The sequence below is a fragment of the Eleutherodactylus coqui genome, chromosome 5 (genome assembly GCF_035609145.1).
Source record: "Eleutherodactylus coqui strain aEleCoq1 chromosome 5, aEleCoq1.hap1, whole genome shotgun sequence".
NCBI classification, from domain to species: Eukaryota; Metazoa; Chordata; class Amphibia; order Anura; family Eleutherodactylidae; genus Eleutherodactylus; species Eleutherodactylus coqui.
In genome coordinates this window covers 36072682-36086146 of record NC_089841.1, presented here as the reverse complement: position 1 = coordinate 36086146, position 13465 = coordinate 36072682, and positions in this window count along the sequence as shown.

The following is a 13465-nucleotide window of genomic DNA, read 5'->3' as shown; positions in this document are numbered from 1 at the left end:
GTCAATAGGCGTCGGCGACATGCACACGGACTCAAATGGCGTCAGGGACTCCTGCGAAACCAGGCACCGGGGGAGGGGGCTCGAGTTTCCATATATCTCCCTCAGGGACTTCATTCCAGATTGTGTCACCATGTCTTTGACTCTGGGAATAGGGAAGCCAGAGAGGGACAGTAAGGAGGCGCTATGTCTGGCCGGCGGAAACTGCGAGTTAGTGACTAGCGGCATTAGAGGACCTGGAATAGACACCAGGCCGAGTCTCGGGGCGCTAACCCCCCAGGTCTTAAGGACTCCTAACAGGAGGGCCTTTAGGTCCCCTAAGTGCTGTCTTGGGATCCATGGGGCCCCCTGTGTTGTTCTGGGACCCCTCTCGTATTCTATTTCTACCCATAATTTTGTGGTTCTTCCTTGCATCAGGGTGAGGACGAAATTTGCAAGACAGGTCCTGTAGTAGAGCAAGAAATCTGGGAGACCCAGTCTCCCATCCTCCTTGGTTCACGTGAGCAATCTATTACTAAGTCGGGATCTTCGATTCTTCCAAACAAAATTAGTGATTAGGGAGCGGATGCTAAGGAGATACTGTCGGTCGAGGGGCACTGGAAGGGTCTAACACAGATATAAGAATTTAGGGAGGAAGTCCATCTTTACAGCATTGATCTGTCCCATCCAAGACACATAAAGTGGGCTCCATCTACCCAGCCCCGCTCTGAGATTATTTAGGTATGGAAGGAAGTTTAGTTCAAAGATCCTTGTTGGGTCCGCTGGAAGCTGGACCTCTAGGTTCTTAATGGACGAGGATCTCCACCTAAAGGGGAAGGGCTCCAACAGTGCCTCTACCTCAGTCTGGGGGAGGGTTACATTGAGTATCTCTGATTTTTGGAGGTTAACTTTAAAATTGCTCACCCGCCCATGCCTCTCGAACTCTTTCATCACCACCGGCAGTCCCACCCGGGGTTCGACAGGAACAGGAGGGGATCGTATGTGAATAATGCCATCTTATGTTCAGAGGGGCCCTCCGTCTGGCCTCTGATAGACCCATTTCTCCTGATGGCATTGGCCAAGGATTCCATGGATAAAACATATAGCAGGGGCGGTAGGGGACATCTATGGCGGGTCCTGTTGTTAATCGGGATGGAGTCCAAGAGGGCACCATTCACCCTAATACTGGTGGACGGGCCCTTATATAGGGCCATAATCCATTCTCTCATCCTTTGCCCCAGGCCTATCCGACGGAGGTTACCCTCCAGGAACCTCCACCTGACCCTGTTGAACCCCTTCTCCACGTCCACTACCAACAGGCAAAGTGGTTTGTTTGCTGCTTTTGCACGCGCAATCAAGGAGATGGATTTAATAGTATTGCCCCTGGCTTCCCTACCGGGCACAAATCCCACCTGCTCTCTATGGATCAGGCGTGGGATATGTTTGTTAAGTGTATTTGCTATGAGTTTTGCCAGCATCTTTACATCTATGTTTATCAGGGAAATAGGCCTGTAGTTGGCACAGGAAGAAGGGTCCTTCCCCAGCTTCGGGATCCCCACAATGTGAGCCTGGAGAGCCTGGGGTGGGAGGGGACTCCCCCGAGAGACCTCGTTGAACACCTGTGTCAGGAGAGGAGTCAATTCTTCCCCAAAGAACTTAAAAAATCTTGCCGAGAACCCGTCTGGGCCTGGGCTCTTGCCTGTTTTGAGGTTTTTAATTATCTCTGCCAACTCTGCACAGGAAAAGTCCTCCTCCATGGCCCGACTCCTCTGCCCCCAGTGGGCCTGGGCTGAACTCCTCCAAATAGGCCCTTTCCTCCTCTCTGTCCCTGTCAACGGCCGAGGGGGTCTGTTCTATATTGTAGAGCTTCTCATAGTATAGGCGAAATTCCTCTAAAATGTCTCTTGTGGATATCGCGGCCCCCATTCTGGGTCTGTGGATCTTAGGGACATATGTCTGAGGTGTTCTAGGGTGAAGCACTCGTGCCAGCCGACGCCCGCATTTATCTACGACCTCGTAGGCCTCCCTGCGGATCCTGTGTCTAAGGGCCAGTGTCTTCTGGTCTAAGATTGACAGCATCTTTGGTCACACCGGCGATATTTCTGCACTTAGGTCATCGGGCGGGGCTCTCTTGTTTGCCATCTCGCGCTCTTGTAGTGTTAACAACAGACCCCCTAGTTCCCTAGAGCATTCTTTTTTTAATCTAGCTCCTTAGGAAATCAAGGGTCCCCTCAAAACGCATTTTAAAGCTTCCCATTTAAGGGGGCTCCATGTAGAATCATTTTGATTGTTTTTAATGAAGTTGGCTAAGGTTGTTTTAATTTCTTGGGACACACTGGGGGTCTTTTAGAATGTTGTTGTTTAGTTTCGATACTTGCATTTGGGAGTCTCCCTGCAAACCGTCAAGATTGGCATACACCGTGGCATGGTCGGACCAAATGAAAGGTCCTAATGTGCAAACAGGCTGAAAATCTAGGAGAGCGTGAGAGACCCAAATGTAGTCAAGCCTACCACAGCTGTTATGGGCTGTTGAGTGAAAGGTGTAGTCCCTGACGCCCGGGTGCAACAGACACCAAAGTCAACCAGGCGCATATTCCACAACTTCCTCAACAGGGACCAAGTTGCTGCCCGTGAGACTGAGGACCTAACAGAGGACGAGTCTTACTCTGGGTCTACCGCCAGGTTGAAGTCACCTCCCAAGACGATGACCGTGCCATCTGCAAACTTCATTAGCTCCCTCAAAGCAGCAATTCCAAAGGAGGCCTGGCCCTGTTTCGGGAAATATAAATTTGCAAGCGTAATCATCCTACCAAACAATTCGGCTTTGATAAATAGGTACCTGCCTTCAGGATCACACATTATGCCAAGGGGCTGAACCTGCAGGGAGTTATGAAATGCAATGGACACCCCACCCCCTTTCCGTTTTGGATTCGGACTATTAAACCAAGTGCGCAATAGTTTCGTGGAGCAAGAGGGAACCTCCCCTGCTTTGAAGTGTGTCTTCTGAAATAAGAGCACCCTTCTTCCTTTTTTCTGCATGTAGTAGAGAATTTTGGCCTCTTTTGGAGAGAATGTTCAGCCCCATGGCATTGTAAGAGCATATCGTCAAGTTAGCCATATTTTAATGCATCTAGAGGCTTCTCAGCAGGTATCGAGCGAGGTCTAGATTGGGGGTGGGTAGGAAGAGAGGAGGGTGGATAGGACATAGGGAAAAGGGGGCGAGGGGAGGACAGAAACATTTGCAGGCCTTAGTGAAGGCCTCACCAATCTAAAATTCTTACTGTTGCTAAACTAGCTACTAGTGCAGCTAAGAGCTGCCTATCCTAGGTGGGGTAGACCGAAAACGAAGGTCTGCCCCCGCCGTCACCGCCGATCAAAAAACTATCTTAACCTCCGAGCGAGAGAAAAAGGAGGAGGGGTAGAGACATGGGGACAAGGCAGGGGGAAGAGGAAACAAAGGAAGTTTGCGCAGCTGTAGACTACAATCCTATCCGCCGCAGGACCCTTGAGCTTGGTATGTAGAAGGAAGGAAGACAAGCGTAAGACACCGGTTTAGTAACATGGCCCACTCAAGGGGAAAGTCTCCGAACTTGGTGGACACCACTCCTCAGCCGATGTCCTGGGCTCTTGGCGCTTTATTTTTTGTCCCTTGTCTCGCACTACCTGCCACTCCAATCTGGGCGTGGGAACCGGCATCCCTACAATTTTGGGCCAATCTGGGATCGCAATTTGGGGCAGTTCCAGAGTCCCCAGGAACCTGGGTAGATCACCAAGGTGTCTGAACACAGCCGTTTTCCCTCCTTTTCTGGCTTGTAACTGTAGGGGAAATCCCCATCCGTAAGGATTGTCTCTTTCCCTCAGGGCATTCAGAAGGGGTTTGAGAGGGTACACAGACACTGAGCGACCTTTAAACTGCAGGTCCTCAGCCGTGCGTGAGCGCTGTAAAATTTGTTCCTTTTCTTTATAAAAATGAACTCGGCAAAGGACATCCCTGGGCTCAGCAGGATCTGTTGGTTTCGGACCAAGTGCACGATGCACCATATCTAGTTCCAGGACTGAGTCTAGGGGTCTCTCCAGAAGATAGTTAAAGAACTCAGTAATCCAGTCATCAAGTTGGTCATTGCCGACCTATTCGGACAGACCCCTTACACAGAGGTTATTGCGCCTATGGTGATTTTCTATATGGTCAATATGATTGGTCAACTCTGCGATCTGATGAGCTTGTGCTTCTAGAATATGCGCATGCTCTATCATGGTACTCTGCAATTTGTCTTGTGTTTCCTCTATTTCAACTACCCTCTGTCCTACATGCTGGATGTCCTTCTGCAGGACCGCTATGTCTTGCTTGTGGGTCGCATCTAGTTTCTGCAACAAGTCATTCATTTCCACTTTTGTAAGGATGGCTTTCAGGTGGGCCCTCCAGTCCCAATCATCTGTTGTTTACAGGTTTCAGGCTGCCATGGAGCTGGGTTGTAGGGCGGCTCTTTTGTTTAGGCTCTTTTGTTTACTGGGGGGAGCCTCCGAGCCCTCTACCCTTGCCAGCCTCCTTGCTTCCTGGGTCTGTGGACTTGCTGTGGGATACTGACCGGCCTGGATCTCAGGGGGACGTTTGTGGGAGGGGGTTGGCAGCAAGCCTTGTCCCCCCATTGTGGCTCAAGTCCTCTTCATCTTCTTTTCCCCTCTCTTTGGGGTGATGCTGGTCCACAGGGGAGTCTTGAGGGGTCTGGTTGGATGTTTCAAGGGTCCTTATGGGAAGCTCAGTGGGCCCTGTAAGATTCTGTCCTTGGGGGTGCGGCCTGCCTGCATGGTGAGTTTAATATGGGAGCTGCTGCCTCTTCAATATGTGGCATGCAGCCGCTCCCTCCCCCCTCCATCTCTCCTCTCTCCCAGCGGGTACAACACCTCACTGGTGCAGAAGTCTCCCCGTCCGACTCCTCCACTGCTTGTGGTGTCCAGGGCCGGGGCTCCAGCTCCTCTGCGATCCATAGCGTGGCTTCCTCCTTCTTATCAGCTTCCCGGGCAGGGCAGCGCGGCGCCATCTTGATCCTCCCACTCGGCGTCGGCACCCCGCCAGGGTTGGGGACTTCGGGAATCCTCTTCTTCTTCATGAAGGTCGGGTCGAGGGTCTGCGGCAGCAGATCGGTCTTGCATAGCGGCGGGTCCAGCAGGAGCTCAGAGCACCAGCGTCTTAATCCATTGGCGGTAAGCCACGCCCCCCATGGAGCATTTAAGTGCAGCTTTTCACAGCAAATTTCAGTTATTGCATTGTAATAAATAAAATCTGCCAAACATATAGATAGAACATGCTGCAGATTTCTTCCACTGTGAATGAATGAGGTGATGTGATGCATTCCAAAAAAATGGCTAAAGATAGAACATGCAGATATTTTTTTTTCCCCCTGCACTGTGATGCGGGGAAAAAAACCCGCTCATGTTTATAACTGCATTCAGAAGAATGGGGTTCTTATTCGTGCATTCCACAACACCAAAATTTCACGTGATTTTCTTGGCTGTGTGAAAACGGCCTTAGAGTGTGTTTAGATATTGCAGAAATATTCCGTGAGTTATTCCACTCTAAAACGCACAAGGTAATCTGCTTGTGACTTTATAGCGCATTTTGGTGCAGATTTTCACAGAGATTTTCATTCATTTTCAGATATATTATATTCTGTATATATTCTTTCACTTGTAGAACAGAAACATTTTTCATTAAAAACCTGCTCCAGCCACATATGGTGGGATTGTGCACTTATATAATATTATCTGAGGGCTCAGTCACACGGACGATCTTTTGCGCAATTTGCGTATGCGATCCGGGTATATATAGAACCAATGCTTCGCAATGGGTTCGGTCACATGTCCGTTTTTTTATGCGGATGTGCGATAAATTATATGACACATCGATTCGCAGAACGCACCTATCTGTTCTGCGCAAATCGGTGCTCTCTATATGCACTCAATGGGGCCAGGGGCAGCAGCGCCGACCCCATTGAGAGCATATACTAAAGATCGTTCTCCTCTGCCACAGCTGTAACAGCTGTGGCAGAGAAGAACAATGTTCACCCATTGAATTCAATGGAGCCGGCAATACAGCTGGCTCCATTGAAAGCAATGGGCTGCCGGCAAGCGCTGTATGAATTTTCGGGGAAGGGCTTAAAATATAATGGGTGAGTGAGAGCTGCCTCTGATTGGTTGAGGGCTGGGACCAATCAGAGGCAGCCTATTCAGCAGGCGGGGATTTTCTTAATCCCCGCCTGCTGAATACTACAGAAAGCACTTCAGGAGAACTGCCGGCCAGACGCGGCTGAACTCCGGCTGCAGCAAAAAGGTGAGTAACCATTTTTTTTTTATTTTTACACATTTTTAGGATGGTTTTCAGGGAAGGGCTTATATTTTAAGCCCTTATATTTTAAGCTCTTTCCCGAAAATTAATACAGCGCTTGCCGGCAGCCCATTGCTTTCAATGGAGCCGGCTGTATTGCCGGCTCCATTGAATTCAATGGGCGAACATCGTTCTCCTCTGCCACAGCTGTGGCACGGCTGTGGCAGTGGATAGTGGGCAGCACTCGTATGACTGAGCCCTTTCAGCTGATAAACGCTGCTAGCAGCGTTTTTTTAGCCGTGACGCTGGCCTTGGTCATGCGATTTGCAAATGCGCATCCATTATGCGATCCGCAAATCGCGCGAAAAAAACGCCCGTGTGACTGAGCCCTGAAGCAGTTCACTCCTGCTGACTCTAGAGAGAGCAATATTATCCCTTGTGCCAGGGTAAAAGAAGGCCTTCCCTGCCACTTTATGGGGAGCTTTTATTGTAATCCCAACATACCGGAAATCAAGTTCTGTTCCCTGCAAAGCCGAATTTGAGATTGCCTAAATCATATCATGGACATGGAGGACCTGATGGCTGTAGATAAAGATTGCTATTATACCTTTACACATACATGGTATTACTGCTTTACATTCAGATCTACTACAGCCATGCATGAGTCAATCTGGGGGGCGAAACACCTGATCATCTAGGTAGGGGCTATGAGACTTACATCAGTCTTCCTACCCTTAACCCCTTTTTAATCTCTTACCTCCCTTTCCCCCATTGTTTGGTTGCACTTGTTATTTATCTTTTTGACTCTGTTCAGGTACAGTTTAATGGAGCATTTGTTATTTGTGACCTACGGCAACACCTGCAGTAGATCTATTAATGGAACAATACATGTCATACGCACCTTTGCATACCTGTTCAATAAACTTATGTGTACTATGTTTATGTTTTATTATGTATCGTCTACATTTTATCATTAATAAAAATTAATTTACTCGAAAGAACTTGAATTGCCCCCCTCAGGACCAACTAGACCAGTGGTGTCTCCACCATGATCTAAAAGAAGGACCAACAAAACTCTTGTTACAGGGACAAGTGGCAATATGGAAAGTAATCTTAAATTCCTTTTCTCCAGATGACTCATTGAATCATAGAATGGAAGAGACCCCAGAGGTCATCAGGTCTAACTCCCTGCTCAATGCAGAATCACTAAATCATCCCAGACAGATGCCTCTCTTAGAAGACTTCCATTGAAAGAGAACTCACCACCTCATGTGGTAACCTGTTCCACTCATTCATCATCCTGATTGTCTAATATCTAATCTTCTCCCTTTCAGTTTTATCCCATTGCTTCTAGTCTTTCCTGGTGCAGATGAGAATAGGGCTGATCCCCCTGCACTGTGATAGCCCCTCAGATATTTGTAGACAGCTATTAAGTCTCCTCTCAGCCTTCTTTTGTGCAAGCTAAACATTCCCAGATCCTTTAACTGTTAATCATAGGACAAGGTTTGCAGATGCTCACTATCCTGGTAGCTCTAATCTGAACTTGCTCCAGTTTGTATTTTTTTAAATCAGGGTGGCCCGAAATGGACACAATATTCCAGATGAGGTCTGACCAAGGAAGAGTAGAGGGATATAATTACCTCACATGATCTAGACTCTATGCTTCTCTTAATACATCCCAGAATTGTGTTTGCCTTATTTGCTGTTGCATCACACTGTTCACTCATGTTCAGTCTGTGATCTATTAGTATGCCCAAGTCTTTTTCACATGTGCTGCTTAGCTTAATCCCGCCCATTCCATATGTTTTTTTCATTTTTCTTTCCCAGATGTATTACTTAGCATTTCTCCATGATAAATACCATTCTGTTAGACTTGAGTCAAGGAAGGTTATAGCACTCGCAATGTTCCTACATGCAATGCATCCTCCATATGACGTACAGCCCCATCTTGGGGACTTACAATGAAAAAGCTTGACTTGGTTTCAAACCTTGATGGTACAAATGAACTGACAGATCCCAAAGGTTTTTAGATCACCTATATGCTATCCCTGGTTTACATTACACAAATGTCTTCAATTTATGATTAGTGCGTGGAATAGGTCAATATTTTTCAATACCAGAAAAAAACCTGATGATGACAAGAACTGTAATTGCAAATCAATCTCACCTAATCCTTATCCTTCCAGAGTTTCGAGTGTAAACCACATCCTCTCGGTTAGTATTCTTGGCGCGGTCTTTAGCCCTCCTAATTGATCTGTTACTATAACCTCTTTCCTGAAACCTCTGACGCAGGTCTTTTGCATAATGTTCATATTTGGCCCCAAAAGTTAGTTAAGTGTTTGCAAGAGACTGGGAGATGTTTGCAATGTATGAATTTTTCTTGTCACGTGATGTGAGTGAAGATATAAATATGAGTACTCTGGGTGTGTCAGGAGCTTTTGGTTCTTCAATTCTGGGAGTTTTATTGAGAATGCCAGCCACAGGGGGGGTACTTTCAACTCCCATGGGGTGAAGAATGGAGGAGGAAGAGCGGTTCTTGAATATCTGTATGCCAGTGACCATGGAGTAGTGAGCCCCCCAAAAAAGAGAGAGAGTGTGAGCGTGTTGATGGGGAGTTAAGGCCAAATCCCTATGCAGAGGTACTTTAATCTTGCTGTTCTTAAGCGGGTGTCCTGTGTCTTGGGATCACCGCATAGAGGTACTTTAATCCTGCTGTTCCTACACAGCCGTCCTGTGCCTAGGGATCACCCTGTAGAGTACTATAATATCGTTGTTTGCCTGCACGTCTGTTCTGTGTAAACTGTGCCTTTCACCTACTGTTTATGTAAAGTAAAGTTTTGCCAGACCCTGACCGTTCCCAGGGACCAGAGATACGTTACTCCAATCTATGGTTCAATTTACCGCCAAGGGTCTTTCCAGTGGGCAACAGAACGGTGGCATCACCCATGACAACCCCTATACCTGTTTGCTAAGTTATTGGTCATCCCTTTCTGAGGGGTGCCCGGAAGAGGCCCAGAGCAGCCCTGGGCGAGGGTACATGTATGACCAGTGTCCCTTTAGCCCTCACAGCTCCTCAACATATGCCCTGTGTCAACCTATGGGATGCTGCACAATTATTGCACAAATACGAATCCCATGCTTTTAAATGGGGTCATACACATGACTGATTCATTAACGCACCACACCACAGGAAACAAATCACAGCACGTTCTATCTTTGTGCAGGCTCTCGCATCGTTTTCAATGGGGCCGGTGGCAGCATCATACCATGTGCTAGGTGCATTGGATGTGATGCGAGGTCTCCCATTGAAAAAAATTGGGAGAAACTCCGCGATCTCCGCTTCCCCAAAGTGATGCAAGGTGATTTTGAGAGAAAAACGCCTCACATCTGCAGGGAAAATTCATGTTAGCAAGTGTAAAATCGGGCCGTGATTCACCGCCTATATCACTCGCCCGTGTGAAGTCAGTCAAACACATAGGCAGCTTCTTCATTTCAAAAGGAAAATCCGCAATACATTTCGTGATGACCGCTCTCCCTGTCCGACTACGAGGCATAAAGTTATTTCCTCTAATTCTGCTATTTAAGCTGATCATTTCCTTTCACCCGACTAGTGTGTTGTGTATTTTGTTTCCCCGAACCCATACCGGCCGCACCCAATTTGGAACCCACATTATACCCAACAGTGCAGTTGCGCGAGCAAAGAATTGGTGCCCGAATAAAGACTCAGACAAAGCAAAACAGCTTTTCCACACCCAGATGGGAACTTCTACTTTGGGATGGTCAGACCACTAAGCAGAGCTGCAAGGTAAGAAGCCTTTATTCTTCCACTTCCTCTCTGTCCCTCCATCCGGGTAAGTTGTGTAACCACATCTGTCTAAGACCAATAACTCAGATAAGTGATATAATGTAAGGTTAATCGAAAGCGTGATAGAAGTCTGAGCTGTATGCAGTATGGATCTGCAGTTTGTAAAAGGAGAGGCATCATCAAAAAGGTCTGTGGTTATCCCTTCCCCCACCAGCAAGGAACGTCTTCCAAACTAGTAAATGTAAATTTTATACAGAATCTCCATCTCCAAACAGTACCATTACTAAATAACATCAACCAGAAGTGACAAACATACACAGCTCTACTACATCCATCCTGATCCCCACACATCACACACACAGCTCTACTCCATTCATCCTGACCCCCCACACATCACACACACAGCTCTACTCCATCCATCCTGATCCCCACACGTCACACACACAGCTCTACTCCATCCATCCTGATCCCCACACATCACACACACAGCTCTACTCCATCCATCCTGATCCCCCACACATCACACACACAGCTCTACTCCATCCATCCTGATCCCCCACACATCACACACACAGCTCTACTCCATCCATCCTGATCCCCACACATCACACACACAGCTCTACTCCATCCATCCTAATCCCCACACATCACACACACAGCTCTACTCCATCCATCCTGATCCCCACACATCTCTACTCCATCCATCCTGACCCCCACACATCACACACACAGCTCTACTACATCCATCCTGATCCCCACACATCACACACACAGCTCTACTCCATTCATCCTGACCCCCCACACATCACACACACAGCTCTACTCCATCCATCCTGATCCCCACACGTCACACACACAGCTCTACTCCAGCCATCCTGATCCCCACACATCACACACACAGCTCTACTCCATCCATCCTGATCCCCACACATCTCTACTCCATCCATTCTGATCCCCACACATCACACACACAGCTCTACTCCATCCATCCTGATCCCCACACATCACACACACAGCTCTACTCCATCCATCCTGACCCCCACACATCACACACAGTTCTACTCCATCCATCCTGATCCCCACACATCACACACACAGCTCTACTCCATCCATCCTGATCCCCACACATCACACACAGCTCTACTCCATCCATCCTGATCCCCACACATCACACACACAGCTCTACTCCATCCATCCTGATCCCCACACATCACACACACAGCTCTACTTCATCCATCCTGATCCCCACACATCACACACAGCTCTACTCCATCCATCATGATCCCCACACATCACACACAGCTCTACTCCATCCATCCTGATCCCCACACATCAGACACAGCTCTACTCCATCCATCCTGATCCCCCACACATCACACACACAGCTCTACTCTATCCATCCTGATCCCTACACATCACACACACAGCTCTACTCCATCCATCCTGAGGCCCACACATCACACAGCTCTACTCCATCCATCCTGATCCCTACACATCACACACACAGCTCTACTCCATCCATCCTGATCCCCCACACATCACATACAGCTCTACTCCATCCATCCTGATCCCCCACACATCACACACACAGCTCTACTCTATCCATCCTGATCCGTACACATCACACACACAGCTCTACTCCATCCATCCTGATCCCCACACATCACACACACAGCTCTACTCCATCCATCCTGATCCCCACACATCACACACAGCTCTACTCCATCCTGATCCCCACACATCACACATACAGAGCTCTACTCTATCCATCCTGATCCCCCACACATCACATACAGCTCTACTCCATCCATCCTGATCCCCACACATCACACACAGCTCTACTCCATCCATCCTGATCCCCCACACATCACACACACAGCTCTACTCCATCCATCCTGACCCCCCACACATCACACACACAGCTCTACTCCATCCATCCTGATCCCCACACATCACATACAGCTCTACTGCATCCATCCTGATCCCCCACACATCACACACACAGCTCTACTCCATCCATCCTGATCCCTACACATCACACACAGCTCCGCTGCATCCATCCTGATCCCCCACACATCACACACAGAGCTCTACTCCATCCATCCTGATCCCCACACATCACACACAGCTCTACTCCATCCATCCTGATCCCCCACACATCACACACACAGCTCTACTCTATCCATCCTGATCCCTACACATCACACACACAGCTCTACTCCATCCATCCTGATCCCCACACATCACACACACAGCTCTACTCCATCCATCCTGATCCCTACACATCACACACACAGAGCTCTACTCCATCCATCCTGATCCCCACACATCACACACACAGCTCTACTCCATCCATCCTGATCCCCACACATCACACACAGCTCTACTCCATCCTGATCCCCACACATCACACATACAGAGCTCTACTCCATCCATCCTGATCCCCCACACATCACATACAGCTCTACTCTATCCATCCTGATCCCCCACACATCACATACAGCTCTACTCCATCCATCCTGATCCCCACACATCACACACAGCTCTACTCCATCCATCCTGATCCCTACACATCACACACAGCTCCGCTGCATCCATCCTGATCCCCCACACATCACACACACAGCTCTACTCCATCCATCCTGATCCCCCACACATCACACACACAGCTCTACTCCATCCATCCTGACCCCCCACACATCACACACACAGCTCTACTCCATCCATCCTGATCCCCACACATCACATACAGCTCTACTGCATCCATCCTGATCCCCCACACATCACACACACAGCTCTACTCCATCCATCCTGATCCCCCACACATCACACACAGCTCTACTCCATCCATCCTGATCCCTACACATCACACACAGCTCCGCTGCATCCATCCTGATCCCCCACACATCACACACACAGCTCTACTCCATCCATCCTGATCCCTACACATCACACACACAGCTCTACTCCATCCATCCTGATCCCCCACACATCACACACAGGTCTACTCCATCCATCCTGATCCCCCACACATCACACACAGCTCTACTCCATTCATCCTCATCCCCCACACATCACACACACAGCTCTACTCCATCCATCCTGATCCCTACACATCACACACACAGAGCTCTACTCCATCCATCCTGATCCCCACACATCACACACACAGCTCTACTCCATCCATCCTGATCCCCACACATCACACACAGCTCTACTCCATCCTGATCCCCACACATCACACATACAGAGCTCTACTCCATCCATCCTGATCCCCCACACATCACATACAGCTCTACTCTATCCATCCTGATCCCCCACACATCACATACAGCTCTACTCCATCCATCCTGATCCCCACA